Source organism: Loxodonta africana, chromosome 20 (genome assembly GCF_030014295.1).
Source record: "Loxodonta africana isolate mLoxAfr1 chromosome 20, mLoxAfr1.hap2, whole genome shotgun sequence".
Lineage (NCBI taxonomy): Eukaryota > Metazoa > Chordata > Mammalia > Proboscidea > Elephantidae > Loxodonta > Loxodonta africana.
In genome coordinates, this window is record NC_087361.1 from 73,788,739 (window position 1) to 73,804,442 (window position 15,704).

Here is a 15,704-nt window from a genome sequence, read left to right on the forward strand (position 1 = left end):
CTCACAGCAGATCCCATCGGGGGGATAATCACACATAATCACTGAGAATCATGGCCCAGCCAAGCTGACACAAAATTTTAACCATCACACCACCTCCCTGTTTCTCCTTCTCCTCCTCTCAATATTTGATTTTAGCTTTTTTATTGCTTACTTTGCACCTTTAAGCTTAAAAGTTGAATTCTTGTTTATAACACCTAACAGACTCTCTTGAATTCCCTCAGTATATAGGATACTGGAGGCCCCACCATTTCCTCCACCTCTTCTATCTCTCATCTTCAGTCAGCTACTCGTTTATATTTTTTTTTAAATACTTTTTATTATGGTAAAGTATATATAACATAAAATTTTCCTTTTTAACTAGTTCAAGTACACAACTCAGTGGCATAATTACACACACAATGTTGTGCAGTCATCACCATCATCTACTTCCAAAAGCTTTTCATCATTCCAAACAAAACTCTGTACCCATTGAGCAATAATTCCCCATTCCCCCCTTTCTCCAGCCCCTGGTAACCTCTAACTTAATTTTGTATCTATGAATTTGCCTATTCTAGAGATTTCATATAAGCAGAATCATATGACATTTGTTTTTTTCTGTCTGACTTATTTCGCTCAGCATAATGTTTTCAAGATTCAACCCTGTTGTAGCAGGTGTTAAAGCTTCATCCCTTTTTATGGCTAAATAATACCCCATCGGATGTATACACCACATTTTGTTTATTCGTCTGTTGATGGACACTTGAGTTGTTTCCACCTTTTGGTTATTGTGAATAATTCTGCTATGAACATTGGTGTACAAGTATTTGAGTCCCTTCTCTCGGTTCTTTGGGTGCATGCCTAGGAGTGGAATTGGTGAGTCATAGGGTAGGGTTTTTGGTTAGAGTAGTTCTATGTTTACCTTTTTGAGGAACTGCCAAACTGTTTTCCACAGCAGCTGCACCATTTTACATTCCCACCAGCGGTGCACAAGGGTTCCAATTTCTCCACATCCTCACCAATACTTGTTATTTTCTGTTTGTTTCTTTTTAAAAATACATATATTTTATTGTGTTTTTGGTGAAAATTTACACAGGAAATTAGGTTCTCATTTAACAGTTTCTATACATATTGTTCAGTGACATTGGTTTCATTCTCTATAATATGTCAGCATTCTCACTATTTCCATTTTGGTTGCTCTGTTTCCATTAATCTAGCTTCCCTGTCCTCTTTGCCTTCTCATCTTTGGTCTAGGGTAAATGTTTGCCATTTGGTTTCATCTAGACAATTATTCTGAGGAGCACAGTACTCACGGGTGATATTATTTATTTTATTGGCCAACCTGTCATTTGGCTGAAAGGTGACCTCTGGGAGTGGTTTCAGTTCTAAGTCTAAAAAGTATCTTGGGGCAATAGTCTGAGGGAATCATCTATTCTCTACCAGTCCAGTAAGTCTGGCCTTTTTTTCAGGAATTTGAGTTTTGGTCTACATTTTTCTCCCATTATATCCAGGACCATCTATTGACCCCCTAGTCAGAATGATCAGTTAGTGGTAGCCGGGCACCATCTAGTTTTTCTGGTCTCAAGGTAGGTGATGCCATTGTTTGTGTAAACTACTGGTTCCACAAATTGGTTTCTTCTTTGAGTCTTTGGTTTCCTTCTTCCTCTTTCTTTCTTTTTTTATAACAGCCTTCCTAGTGGGTGTGAAGTAGTATCTCAACGTGGTTTTTATTTGCATTTCTCTAATGATTAATGACGTTGAACATTTTTTTGTGAGCCTATTGGCCATTTGTACATTTTCTTTGGAGAAATGTCTACCAAAGTCTTTTGTTCCTTTTTTTGAGTTGTCTTTTTGTCATTGAGTTGCAGGCGTTCTTTATATATTCTGGATATATACCCTTATCATATACATAATTTACAAATATTTTCTCACATTCTGTACATTGTTTGTATTTTTTTTTTTTTCATTTTCCAGATAATGTCTTTCGATGAACAAAAGTGTTTAATATGGATGAAGTCCCTTATCTACTTCTCCCTTTTGTTGTGTAGGTTTTCGATGTCATAGCTAAATCAAAAAAAATCAAGGTCATGAATATTTACCCCCATGTCTTCTTCTAAGAGTCTTCCAGGTTTAGCTCTTATATTTAGGTCATTAATCCATTTTGAGTTCATTTTTGTATATGGTGTGAGGTAGGGGTATACTTTTGCTCTTAATTGCTATTTGTAGTATGTCTAGCAACTACAACCAAGTACACTGAGTTTTGCTTAAAAGTTGATTCCAAATGTTAAAAAACCAACAAATGTCATTTACATTACCTCAACTGTACAAATATTGTTTAGTACAAGCTCAGAGGGTCTCAATCTTACTTTCCTCAGCCTTCCTCACAGCGCGTCCTAACACCTTATAAGACCTGGTGAAGATGATAAGGAATATGAATGATACTTCAAAGGCTTTTTACAAATATAGCAGCTTATTTTTCCATCTTTATTACATGACACACAGCATAAGATGGTAATAATGGCTCATACTATTTGGTCAATTTTGATAACTCTCTGAACCTCAATTTTTCACCAGTAAAATAGGGAGAATACCAGTATCTATCTCACTAAGTTGAGCTAAAGATGAAATGAAATGATATAAATGAAAGTATTCCTAACTAGTGCGTTCCTATCCCAATTTAAGGAATAATGACCTCATTAACCTGAGGGAAACCCGAAGTTCAGGCATCAATACAGCAGGCTGTGGATTGAGAAAAAAATGCACAGCACTCTCTAAAGGACATTTGGGGAATAAGTGGGAAATCTGAATTTGACCTATATGTTAAATACTTCTGTTAAACCAACACAATCAGCCCTCTGCATCAGTGGGTTCAGCATCCGTGGATTCAACCAACCATGGATCGAAAATATTAAAAAAAAAAAAAGGAAAGGAAAGTTCCAAAAAGCAAAACTTGAATTTGTCACACACTGAGCAATATGCTGAACCCACACAAATGAAATAATGTGTAGGCATACCCTGCTGTAGCCTCCTGCCATTTCACAGATCCTCAGTCTCTCTCCAGCACTCCTCGTTTGAGCATTGTTCCCCTGGAGTCTTGTCATTATTCCCTAAACAACACAGTACTGTACAACAACTATCTACATAGCATTTACACTGCATTAAATAGCCTAGATATGATTTAAGGTATAAAGGAGGATATGCGTAGGTTATGTGCAAATACTATGCCATTTTATACAAGGAACTTGAGTATCCATGGGTTTTGGTATCCACGGGGGTCCCAGGACCAATCCCCTGTGGATACCGAGGGACAACTGTATTCAATTTATTGGGTATGATTATGATACTGTGGTTTTGTAAAAGAATGCCCTGTTCTTTGGAAATATATGCTGAAGTATTTAGGGATGAAGTCATGATGCTTGCAAATTATTTTCAAATGACTCAAAGAGAGTTTTATTTTGTGTGCTTGTGTGTACAGATAGTCCCTGACTTATGACATATTCAAGTTACACAGGGCCACACTTACCACCATCCTTGTTTTCAATACATTTTATTGTTCCTACTGCACACTATATGTAATGTTGCAGCGCATAATCTGCCGCTGTTACTCTCAGATGTTCACTCACAGATGCTCAATTTTATCATTTACTGTTCAAAAAACTACCGCATAGCAGGCTATGGCCTGGTCTATGACAAAGTCAGTGTCGGTGTCAGGAGTTGTAACAGGAAGTTGGGCAATATTCAACTCAAACGACATATGACAATTGAACTTCGTCGGAGCCCAACAGCTGTTAAGGCTCCAGCTTCGTTGTTACAACCCTGACACAGATTTCATTGTAGACCGGTAGACCAGGTACTGTCTACCGGTACTGTACTGTAATCTAATTCAACCTTTGGTACCCTAAGGCTTCAGTTGTTAATTTGAAATTAGGTATTCGACGTATGTCTTATCTGACTTATGACGGAGTTGTTGGAGCCCCATCATAAGTCGGAAACTACCTGTATATATACATGTATGTACGTATGCACGCATGTATGTATGTATATACAGAGCATACAATGTAGCAAAATGTTAACAATCAGTGAATCTAGGTATTCATTGTACTAGTCTTTTACTTTCTCTGTTGATCTGACATTTTTGAAATAAAACCTTGGGGGAAAAAACAGAATTAAACTTTCAAGATTGGAAAGAATCCTAACTGTCACACAGTCCTTCTGCCCTCCCGTTGGCAGGAGGCACAGGACCACAGTCCCTCCCAGGGAGGTGGGAGCGAGCTGACACCTTCTGAAAGCGCTTGGTGAAGCTGACCATGCCCTCGTTCCACAGCTTTGAGGATGATGGGCCAGGGGATGGTACAGTAGACTGCCCCAGATGAGAGACAAGGCAGGCAGCTGCCAGGGTCCTGGCTGACGCTCCTTAGCCGTGTGTCTTGTCAGCTGTCTCTCCTTTGTTGAAAGGAGAACAGGAAGAGAACAGTTGGTATCTTGGCACTATCCGGAACCCAGACACTCCTTCTCAGTCAACTCAATTATCTGCACCATTGAACTGGGAAAAGAGGCACTGGTAATTGACTTGAACAATAATTTATTGAGGATCTATTCTAGGCTATGATTGAAGTCTACAAAAAAAAAAAAAAAAAAAGTAGATAACACCAAACAAAATGAAACACCCAACAACGAACAGGAAAAAGCACCAGATGCAGTCAGACCCTTGCTCCGTTATGCCTTCGTGGCCCCATCCCTTTGACAGCATGATCTCAGGTGTTCAGGGGAAGGCTACAAGTTGAGAATAAAGCCTGCTTTACCTAACTGACGTGAGGTGATCTGCCTACGGACAATCTGGGTCAGTAGCCTCATACCAGAGTGCTGCATTAATTCCAGACACAGCACATGCAGATGGAGAGGGACCATGGCGTGTTCCCAGGGTGAGGAGAACGAGGAGGAGATGAGGTGAGAGTGAGAGAAAACCTGATAGCTATCGAGCACACACACTGAGCAACCCAGGAACCACGTCAGGTCTCTGACACAGTCTCTCTTGATCCACGCAATCACCCTCTGACTGGATTTTGCAAACTTGCCACATCATAGGAAGCACCGTGGCGGGTGTGGGTGTGGGGGCTAGCGAAAGGGGATGTGCGATTTTTAAGATCAGGCAAGTGGGAAAAGATTGTGAATAAGGCACTTCCATTCCACCTTTCCTGGGGAACACACTAGTCTGAGAGGTTTGGGGGCCGCCTGAGGCCACACAGACAGCAATGATGAGGCCAACGTGGAGGGTACATCTGCTGAACACTCATCATGGGCTAAGGGTTTTATGTGCAAAGCCGTGACCTGGACCTTGACTCCAAGTCTGGCTCACTTCATGACCTAAATTCTTGATTTTACATCATACGTCTTCCCAGAAAAGACCTGAGAACACATGCAATAGAGAAGATGAGAAGGATGTAGGGCTGTTGAGATCAGAGAAAACAAAAGAGGATGGAGGGGGTGGAACAGGTGTATGGTAGCTGCTTCCTAATACTAGAAGGCTGCCGGGCAATTACACTTATTGTGCATGGCTCGTTTTGAATATCCTCCACTTTGTTTGGGGATTCATTTTGAGGAAGCCCCATCTTTCACCAAGGAGTGGAAGTCACACCAGTGACAGATTAATGTAAGGAGGAACTCTGGAAGACAGAGCTGTCCAAATATGGACTGAGATAATTTCAACAAATATGGAATGAAATGAATGATGTTGTTGTTGGGAGTTCCCCCAGCACAGAGCGGGTCAAGCTGGATGACCCCTGGTGGGGATGTTTTAAGGAACTAATACATCCGGTGAGGGGGAGGATATAGATATATACATGGCTGGCACTAGTTTTTTTAGATGATAGCTCTTGGGAGCCCTGGTGATTCAGTGGTTAAAGTGCTCAGCTGCTAACTGAAAGGTCAGAGGTTCGAAACCACCAGCTGCTCAGCAGGAAAAAGATGACGGTTAAGGTTCTTTCCAACTTTGAAAGTTCAATTCTACGGAAGTTGCCGTTTACTCTGTTTCTAAATGGATTTTACAGTCAGGGAAAGGATGTAAAGTGGGTCAGTATTGCTGTCCAGATGGGGAGGAAGCTGTGTCACAGAAAGCTGTGACCAGTCCAGGGTTCAGGGAGTAGATCAGCTCAACCCTGGAGTAGTCCTAACCCTCACTGTGAATCAGATTCACCCAAGGAGCTCTTAAACACAACAGATGTTGGGGCCCCATTCCAAACCAAAGGAAGATGGGTCTCTGGGGAAGTGCCCAGGAACCAGTAGTTTTTCAAAGCTCCCCAGGGGATTCTAATGTGCAGCCAGTATTGGGAACCACAGAGCTAGAGGCAAGGAAGCTCAGGCTGGGGTTGAGCTTGGTGCTCTTGGGGCCTCATGAAGAGCTAGAATCCGTTCACCTCCACCTCTGGGCCAGTCAAAGCTCTCTGAGGTGGGGGAGTAGTCGACAGATTGTTTGGAAGTCAGGAAGACCCTAATCAAAATCCCCTTGGATGTTCCCTTTGGAGGTCACTAGGGCCAGGGAAATGAGGCCCTGTAATCCCTTAACCCTTTAAAGCCCTGACTTTTCTGGTTTTTTAAAAAAGTTTTCAGAGGCCAGGGGTAGGAGGGAAGGAGGGGAAAAGGCAGACAAAATGTGTAGAGGACACTGAGCTTCTGTTAAGGCTGATGGAAAGGCTGGAGAACAGTTAATGGTGATGGTTGAATAACATAATGAACTCAATGAATGTCACTGAACTAGACATGTGAAGATTGTAGAAATGACAATTTTTTAAAACTTTATCTATTTTGCTGTTGTTGTTGAGAATATACATAGCAAAACATATATGAGTTCAACAGTTCCAACATGTACAATTCAGTGACACTGATTATATTTTCAAGTTATACAACCATTCTTACCCTCTTTTTCTGAGTTGTTCCTCCCCCATTAACATAAACTCACTGCCGCCTAAGGTTCCTATCTAATCTTTCCGGGGGCTGTCGTCAATTTGATCCCAGGTAGCTAGATCTTAAAAAAGCTCAATGCTCAAGGCAAATGCTCAAGGCAGACATTTTTCCCTAGTCTTTAGTTTTAAGAAGACTTCAGGGGACATTTTTAGTTTAAGATTTAAAGATTATCTCAGGGCAGTAGTTTCAGGGCTTCATCCAGCCTCCATGGCTCCAGAAAATCTGGATTACATGGAAATTTGAAATTCTGTTCTGCATTTTTCTTCTTTTGATCAGGATTCTTCTATAGAATCTTTGATCAAATTGTTCAGTAATGGTAGCTGGGCACCATCCAGTTCTTCTGGCCTCATGGTAAAGGAGGCAGTTGCTCATGGAGGTAATTAGCCACATATTCCATTTCTTCCTTCTATTTCTGACTCTCCTTCTTCCTCTGGACAAATGTTTTGTTGCCTATATATTTAGCATAGAAAAAAAAAAAAAGCTTTCCAGAGGGATTTATCCCATGAATGCAAGGGTGGTCCAACATAAGACAATGAATCAATGTAATATACCACATTAATAGAATAAAGAGGAAAAAACACACAATTATCTCAAGTGACACAGAAAAAGCATTTGACAAAATGCAATACCCTTTCATGATAAAATCACTCAGAAAACTAGGAATAGAAAAGAACTTCCCAGACATGATAACGGGCCAAACAAACAAAAAAACACCAAACCCACTGCCATTGAGTCGATTCTGACCCATAGCGAAGGGCATTTATGAAAAACCCACAGCTAACACCACAGTCCCACTGAGAACCCATCCAGTGAAGAATATTTGAAGGAAATCAAGCTACTGAGACCAGAGTTTTTCCTCTGGGGGTGGGGGGGTTGGTGGTGAAAGACTGAAGGCTCTCCCCCTAAGATCAGGAACAAGACAAGGATGCCTGCTTTCATCACTGCTATTCAACATTGTACTAGAAGTTTTAGCTAGATTAATTAGACAAGAGAAAGAAATGAAAGCCATCCAAATTTGAAAGGAAGAAGTAAACGATCTCTATTCACAGATGACATGATCCTATATATAGAAATCCCAAAGAATCCACAAAAAAGGCTACTAGAGCTAATAAATGAATTCAGCAAAGTTGCAGCGTTCAAGATCAGCACACAAAACCAGCTGTGTTTCTCTATACTGGCAATGAACAATCCCAAAAAGAAAGAGATTAAGAAAACGATTCCATTTACAAAAGCTTTCAGAGCCTCTGAGGACTGGACATCAGAACAGTCTCGCAGTCCTTTCAAGTGGAAACATCTTGTTATTAACGGTCCTTGATGGAAGCAAATGCTTCAGCACCTTTAATTTTTCATGCATATTAGTGCATCTCATACGAAAATTAAGGAGAGCAAATGGGTTTGATGGGGATGGTAATGGAGACTGCACATGACATGAGTAAGAAGCTGAGCCACATTCATGGGCAGATCAGAGTGGCCTGAATCTCAGCCATCCTGCCTCCCTTCAGGTCTCAAGAGTCACAGGAAGCTGGGAAGCAAACTCCCAGGCCCCCTTGGAGGAAATCAGGCCTGAGTCAGCCTTCCGAGATGCTGAGGGAACAGATTAGGCCCAGGAAAATGTTTACTGAGGATGGTGTTTCTCACTTGAAAAGTTGGTGGGTTTTTTGTTTTTTTTTTTTTTAAGCTGAAGAAGGAACTAAAAGTGTTTCTAATTATTGTTTTGTGACCCAGGGCCAAAAAGATGAAGTGCTTGCCAAGCATTGCCACATCTCTCACTTCTCCATGTTCCAGGGACTCTAAGGGCTGGTAGTTGACGCCACTGCAGAGATGGCTCTCCTTATCCTTGCTGTATTTCTGTTCCTCTTTCTTATTAATAGCTAAGTAAATCTGCTGACATCTGTGGATGAAACATGGGGGAGAGGAACATTCTGAATGTAAGGAGGTGACTTGTAAAAGGCAATACGCCCTGGATTGGAAGCCAGAAAGCCTTTGTTCTGGGTTGGCTTGTGGTGGGGGGGGGGGGGGGGGCATCTGTGTAGCTCTGAGCCCCTCCCACCCTTCTATAGGCCTGGATGCCTGTCTTTAAAGGGCAGGAGGGACAGGTTCTTTTGACTGACATTCTAGTTTTTCTTAAAGGTCAAATCCTTTAGGAATGCCAAAGAACTTTAAAACAAAAGTGAAGTGACACAGATCCCCAGTGGAAAGATGAAAAAAAGAGACAAATTTTAAAAGAAGGGTGGGAGACTTTTCTACTCCAAAAAACCAGTAGCTGTTGAGTTGATTCTGACTCATGGCAACCCCATGTGTGTCAGAGTAGAAGTGTGCTATATAGGGTTTTCAGTGGCTGATATTTTGGATGTAGATTGACAAGCCTTTCTTTTGAGGTGCTTCTGGGTAGACTCAAACCCCTAACCTTGAGGTTAGCAGTCGAGTACGTTAACCATCTGCAGCACTCACGGACTCCTTTCTACTCTAGGCCACTCTTTTCTACTGGACCAAAGCTGAGCTGATACCAGTGGCTTCGCATGTAGCGTGGGACTCCCGTGACCTCAGAAGGGAGCTGGATTACTGAAGAGAAGGAAAAACAGCATTTGTGTTTTCAGCTTTCCCAGATGAGGGATCTTTAAAGAAGCCAGATTCTGGAAAAGACCCAAATGCTTAGAGCTTGCCCACTTAACTTGTAGGCAAACCAACCTCACTCTTATGGGTTGATTTGTGTCCCCTGTTCAAGTCCTGACCCCCGGTTCCTAGGACTGTGACCTTATTTGGAAATAGCATCTTTGCAGAGGTAATTAACAGGCGGTCATGCTGGCGTAGGGTGGACCTAATCCATTCTGACTGCTGTCCTTATAAAAAGAGAAGAGACACAGACACAGAGAGAGATTACATAGGGGAAGAACACCTTGTGATGACGGAGGCAAAGACTGGAATTATGCTGCCAGGAGCCAAGGAACACCTGGGGCTACCAGAAGCTGACAGAAACAAGGAAGGATCTTCCCCTAGAGCCTCTGGAGAGACCATATCCCTGCCAAGCTCCTCTAAATTCGAAATTCTAGATTCCAGAACTATGAGAGAATAAATGGCTGTTGTTTTAGGCCACCCAGTTTATGGCATTTTCTTACAGCAATCCTAAGACACTCATCCACTCACTATGGACCATGTTTGGAGGAAAAAAGGGAGGAGCAACAAATCAAACAACTGCCAAAGAATGCGTAAATGGGCGTCTGAGGTAGATGGGAGGCCTCTGGGTGGTACTTAAATTTTTTCCCAATTTTGTTGATTCAGCAAACATTTATAAAGTGCCTAGTGTGTGCTGAAAGGTCCCTGGGTGGCACAAACAGTTTGTGCTCAGCTACGAACTGAAAGGTTGGCAGGTTGAGTCCACCCAGCAGTACTGTGGAAGAAAGGCCTGGCGATCTACTTCCATAAGATCGCTGTTGTTCTCGTCAGTTGCAGTCGAGTCAATTCTGGCTCACGGCAATGTCACGTGTTACAGAGTAATACTGCTCCACAGGGTTGTCTTGGCTGTAACCTTAACAGCAACAGACCGCTAGGTCTGCTCTACTACGGTCACAGTGGGTGGGCTCAAACCTCCAACTCTCCAACTCTAGGTTAGCAGTTGAGCAGAAACTGTTTTTGTCACCTAGGGACCCTTTCCTTAAGATTACAGCTATTGGAAACCCAATGGAGTACAGTTCTACTCTGATACACATGGGGTCGCCATGAGTTGGAATCAACTCAAAGGCAACTAATTTTGGTTTTGGAGTGTGTGCTGGGTGTTATGGGGGTCAGACAGTGTGTCTGACTGGAAGGCATTCACAGAGAGATAAGGCATGTGCACAAACACCAAAATGTCTAAAACACAACGCAGAATGGGAGGCCTGCCCCAAGAGAGCGTAGATGCATCGCTGGAGTTCACAGTAGGAACCTCTCCCTCTTAACTGGGGGGGGGGGGGAGGTTCAAGAAACAAATCAGGGAAGCTAGACCACAGATTTCAAAAACCTTCTCTATTCTAGCCGTAACAATCTCCCCAGCTCTACAGAAGTGAAAACCAAGGCAGCAAACTGATGAATTACTTTCTCTCTGAACATCCAAGGAGTTAGCAGAACTACAAACTGATGGAGAACTTCCCGGAGAAACCAATGGTGAAAGTGTGTACTGCTAGAAGGCTCATCTTAGGGGGGAAATTCCGAGCCGCAGTCACTCTCTCTTGTCTCCCTTTCCAGGTTAAATCCAAAGAAACACCAACCAAAATTCAAAGCAGTATTTAAAAAAACAAACAAAAAACCCATAGACTTCCTAATCAAAAGCAGGCCAGTGTCACCAAAGCTTAAGTTCCTGGCCCTCATCCTCAGCCTGAAGGAAGCCAAGGTCCCTGGAGTGACAGCTTCTGCCTACTTGGGGAGGCGGTCTTTGTATGGAGTCCGGGTGTCACTTATAAGTGACTTGCATAGGGTACCAGGTAGTGGGAGCAAGCGATATCCTACAAGATGAAAGCCCAGGCAAACCCTGAGCTTTTGAAGAGTGAAAGTGGCCGCAGGCTTCTCAGCATTGAATTTGAAGAAGCCAATGGCATCCCAATCACTAACAGGAAGCCAGATAAACAGCATGTTATCGAGGGGGAATCCGGAGCTTCCCTTAAGCCCTGGCCAGCTGCGCCCTGTGTGTGTCCTAACAGTCACAGCTGACTTTCCCGTGTTGAGCTGAGGGGACAAGGAACCTCCTCTGCTGGATGGACGTCACCCCTGCACACCGCTCCTTCCCTCACCACTCACGGCCTCCCGCGTTCCAGTTTCCCCTCTCGACCCTCGGCAGACTCGGTCGACTCTACTCCGAGACCAGTTTTAGTCCGCTCCGCGGGGATGAAGGGACCACAAGGGGCTCGGGAGTTCCCAGGTTCATTCAACTTCCCCTTTCTACTCCCTCCCCTCTCCTCCGGGAACGCTTTCTCTGCTCTCAGACTCCACGCAATGGGTGGGCGCCAGAGAGGACAGCCTCAGGGAGACTGGCGGGAGGGCGCTTCTCAGCGCATCCTGGGGGCCCAGAGAACATGTCTGGAACAGCCCAGCAAGGTCGCCCACCCCAGCTGTTCGTTCGCTCCGGCTGGGATGGGAGAAGAGTTAACGCATTGCTTCAAAGCAAAGGAAAGACGATGTGGGTAGGGTGTGTATGTGTCTGTCTGTGTAATAACCCAACATTTGGTGTCTCACCATAGGGCCCGAAAGCACTTTAAACTGCAGGTATTTCACAGGAATGGAAACTGAGGCTCAGAAGGGTTAGAGTTGCGTAGCCCCAGAACCAGACGCACGGTCCCTCAGGGACGTCTAGGAACACACCTTCCCGGGAAGCCGCTGGCACCTCCGTTGTTATTCTAGCGCCTCTCTCGAGCGCCGCCCGCAGCCTCCTTGGGGCACCCAGCTCACCTCTCCCCGGGGCTCGGCTGCCGGGCCCAGGACCTGCCGGCGACCTCCGCAAAGTCAGAAGCCTCAGACCCTCCGCCGCGCGCAGCCCCGGCCAAGCAGCACGCGTGGGCCACTCACCGGCGCGTCAGCCCTCCCGCTCTCCGGGTCCGCGCCTTCGCCGCCGCCGCCGCAGCCGCCGCGCAGAGCCGCGCATCCCCCGGAGCGGCGCCGGGCCGGGCCGGGCGTCCTCTCTTCGCGCAGGAAAGTTTCTCCGGTGCTGCCGGGGCCGGTCGGCCGCTGGCACGAGACTCGGCGTCCGAAGCGCGCTCCGGCCTCGGGCGCGCGCTAGGGCCGCCGCCGGCCCCGGCCCGACAATGAGCAGGGAGGCGGCATCCTGAACAAAGTGCCGTCCCCGGGGCCCGGCGGCCGGGGCGGAGCCTCGTGACCCACTGCCCCAGGCACACGCCGGCGGCCTCCGCAGCGGCCCGGGGAGGGGAGTGCCCGGCGGCGGGGAGCGGAGGGGAGGGGAGGCTCGGGATCGCCGTCTCTCTCCTGCCCCTGCACTGTGCCAGTTTAACCCGCAGAGGGGCGGAGGCATGGGTCCCTTCCAGACTTTGTCATTGGAAAGCTATTCCCGTAACCCTTTCCTGCCTTCGCCTTCCGCCCCGCCTCCCCGGCTCCCGGCCGCAGAAAGGCGGCTGCTCTGTGGCGCGGCTGGGGCCACGAGCTGGCGGGGCAGGAAACCTTCGCACAATTGAGCCTTTCCTTTACCCAGGGACCCGCCACCACCACTTCCAGGTCGGACCCCTCCCTCCCCTCACACACGTCCTCGGCTGCCGCTGGCTCTGCAGTTCTTTATAAGGGGACCAATGTATTGCCAGCTTCCCCTCTTTAGGCTGGGGCCATCCCCTTCTTTCCTCTGCGTACTTCCCTGAAGGGCCCTGCTGTCTGGGCCGGGACTCGGAACTCCTGGGGTGCAGCGGAAAGCGGAGGCCCCGGAAATGCCTGGCACATAGTAGGTGCTCAGTAAAATCCGTGAATCCTTCCACCTTCCTGACTCCGCCTCTCTTTCCTGGGGTGTGGGAGTGGGAGGAGGAGGAAGATGAGGAGACAGGACATAATATGACACAAAGAAAGTGAATGAAAAACTTAGTGCTGGGAGAAGGTCCTCAGCCAGAACCTAGTGCTACCTCTCTCTGCAGCGCAGATTCCACACACCCACACCCACACCCACACCCCCACACACACACACCCCTCCTGGCATGGGGATTTCCAGGCTCGCCAGGAAAAAGGCAGAAGGAAATCAGGTGGCCTGCCCTGGAGCAGGCTTTGAGCTACGTGGAAGAAAGGGAGTAGTTGTGGCCAAGGACCCAGCAGATTGGGATCAGAGACTTCCCAGCTCTAGCCAACAAACCTCATCAGGACTGATTTATTTCCAGAGTGTTGGAGGTTGGTGGATAGAAAGTAAAATTGCCTACTCCCTGGGAGGTCTCAAAGCTCTTCACTAGCAAAATCAAACAGTGGGGAACAGAGTCAAGATGACAGCCCCTGAGTCCTGTTTGAGCCCCCACCCAGTCTGTCAGGCTGTAGTGGCTGTGGCTGAAAAGGTATGATTTGGTTCCTTGGGCGCTACCCAGAATGGGAAAGTAGCCCGTGGCTCTAATTTTGTAAGTGTTAAATCTCTTCTGTCAATGCATGGGATCAGTATGAGTGGCTGGTCATACAAATCCTCCCTAACCCTCATCCAAATGTCCCAATCACAAACCTCCAACAGTGAACTAGTGTGTAATATAGATAAACATAAGAGCACCTCAGACAAGGGGGGTGAGCCAGGGTGGGGGAGGGGTGCGTGGGGTGGGTGGGGGAGGAAACAGGCCAGGCCCTTTGGGGTGGAGGCAGAGGATATGAAGGCAACTGAAACAGAGTGGATAGAAGAGAAAACTGGAAAGGGGAGGTGGGCTGGACTCTGGACAGAGGGCTGTTTGGGTAAGAAGCAGGGACCCCACCCATCCCAGAAGCGGCCTCGGACAAGTGCCTGCTTCGTGAGTGGTTTTGTTTGAACACGGTGATGACTCAGTTGCTCTGAATCAAGTAAATAGGTTTTCCTTAAATATGAAAATCAATAAGAGGTAAAGGCAAGAGCCTGGCTGAGGGCCGGGGAAGGTGGCGAGCCCCCAAAGGGTGCTGGGGAGATGGAAATGGTTGGTGAGTGATGGAAAGAGTGAGACGCAGGCTTACTGTAAGGAGACCCTTGGCAGAGTCACCGTGTCCCCCACCGAGAAGATGGCCTCCAGGCCCTGCTGACCTCACTGGGGCACCTTGAAACCCAACAGCTCCTCTGTCCCCCTTCTCCTCAGCTCAGAGCCAATCCTGCTTGGGGCAGGAGCTTGTTAACAAGAGGATTAGTGTCAGCTTGACAAATGGGTTTTAAAGAATCAGCCCAGCAGCCTGTTGGCACCCCCACGGAGTCTCAGGCTGGGGAAGAGATGAGATAAGAGCTTTGGGAGGCCCCAGGGAGAGTGGCAGGTGACTCCTTCAGGCCCAGCTTTGGGGCTCCGCCTGTCTTGCCTCCGCCTGGAGGTCTGTGGACCAATGTCAGTTTGTTTCACGGCTTGGGTTATGTGACATGGGACATCAGGGATCTGAACCGAATCAGAGTTCCATGTGGCCCACGGGGACTGTCTTTACCCTTCCGACTCCCTTGTTCAAGCCTCTAAGCTGTTTATCAGGCCCCTTGGCAGGGATGTGAAGACAGCTCATTCTCTTATTTTCTTGGGCATTTAATAAATGTAATTAGAGCTTCTGAGGTGGAGTCAGAGGGAGAACTGCCTTGCTCCTCCCAAGCACAGTGGAAAAACACTGGGCTTGGCCTCAGAAGACCTGAGTCCATGCCTCGGCTCTGCCGCTTGCTGCAGTGCGTCACCTTAGCTCGCTCATCAGTAAAAGGGGGTGTTGACGCCCAGGGGAATAATAATACCCACCTACCAAGGCTGTGCTGAGCATCCAGTTAGATAATGAAAGAGAAAGTAGTTGATACAGAGCTGTTCAAATACAAGCAGAAGTGTGATTATCCAACAAGAAAGCATCAACTCCTGACCCCACTCCCACCCTCAGCCCACCTCCCCACCCCCATCAAATTCACTCTGATTAAGCAGCCCTGGCGGCGCAGTGGTTAAAGCACAAGGCTGCTAACCAAAAGGTGGGCATTTTGAACCCACCAGCAGCTCCGAAGGAAGAAAGACCTGGTGATCTGTTCCCATAGAGATTACAGCCTGGGAAACCCAATGGCGGCGGTTTTATTCTGTCCTATAGGGTCGGAACTGCCTCGACACCATAGCGCTTGGAAACCCATCTCTGAGTGATAGAAATCC

At 46.6% G+C, this 15,704-nt stretch overlaps 1 protein-coding gene across 9 annotated transcripts in view; it reads right to left on the bottom strand.

Moving 5' to 3' along the window:
* NAV1 (neuron navigator 1) overlaps positions 1-12,590 on the bottom strand; it is a 326,822-nt gene extending 314,232 nt beyond the window's left edge. For all 9 annotated transcript variants that reach the window (XM_064273409.1, XM_064273406.1, XM_064273405.1 and 6 more), the window contains exon 1: positions 12,472-12,590. The gene's annotated coding sequence lies outside the window, so the exon portion shown is untranslated. The remainder of the gene's footprint in view (positions 1-12,471) is intronic.
* Positions 12,591-15,704: the final 3,114 nt, after the last annotated feature.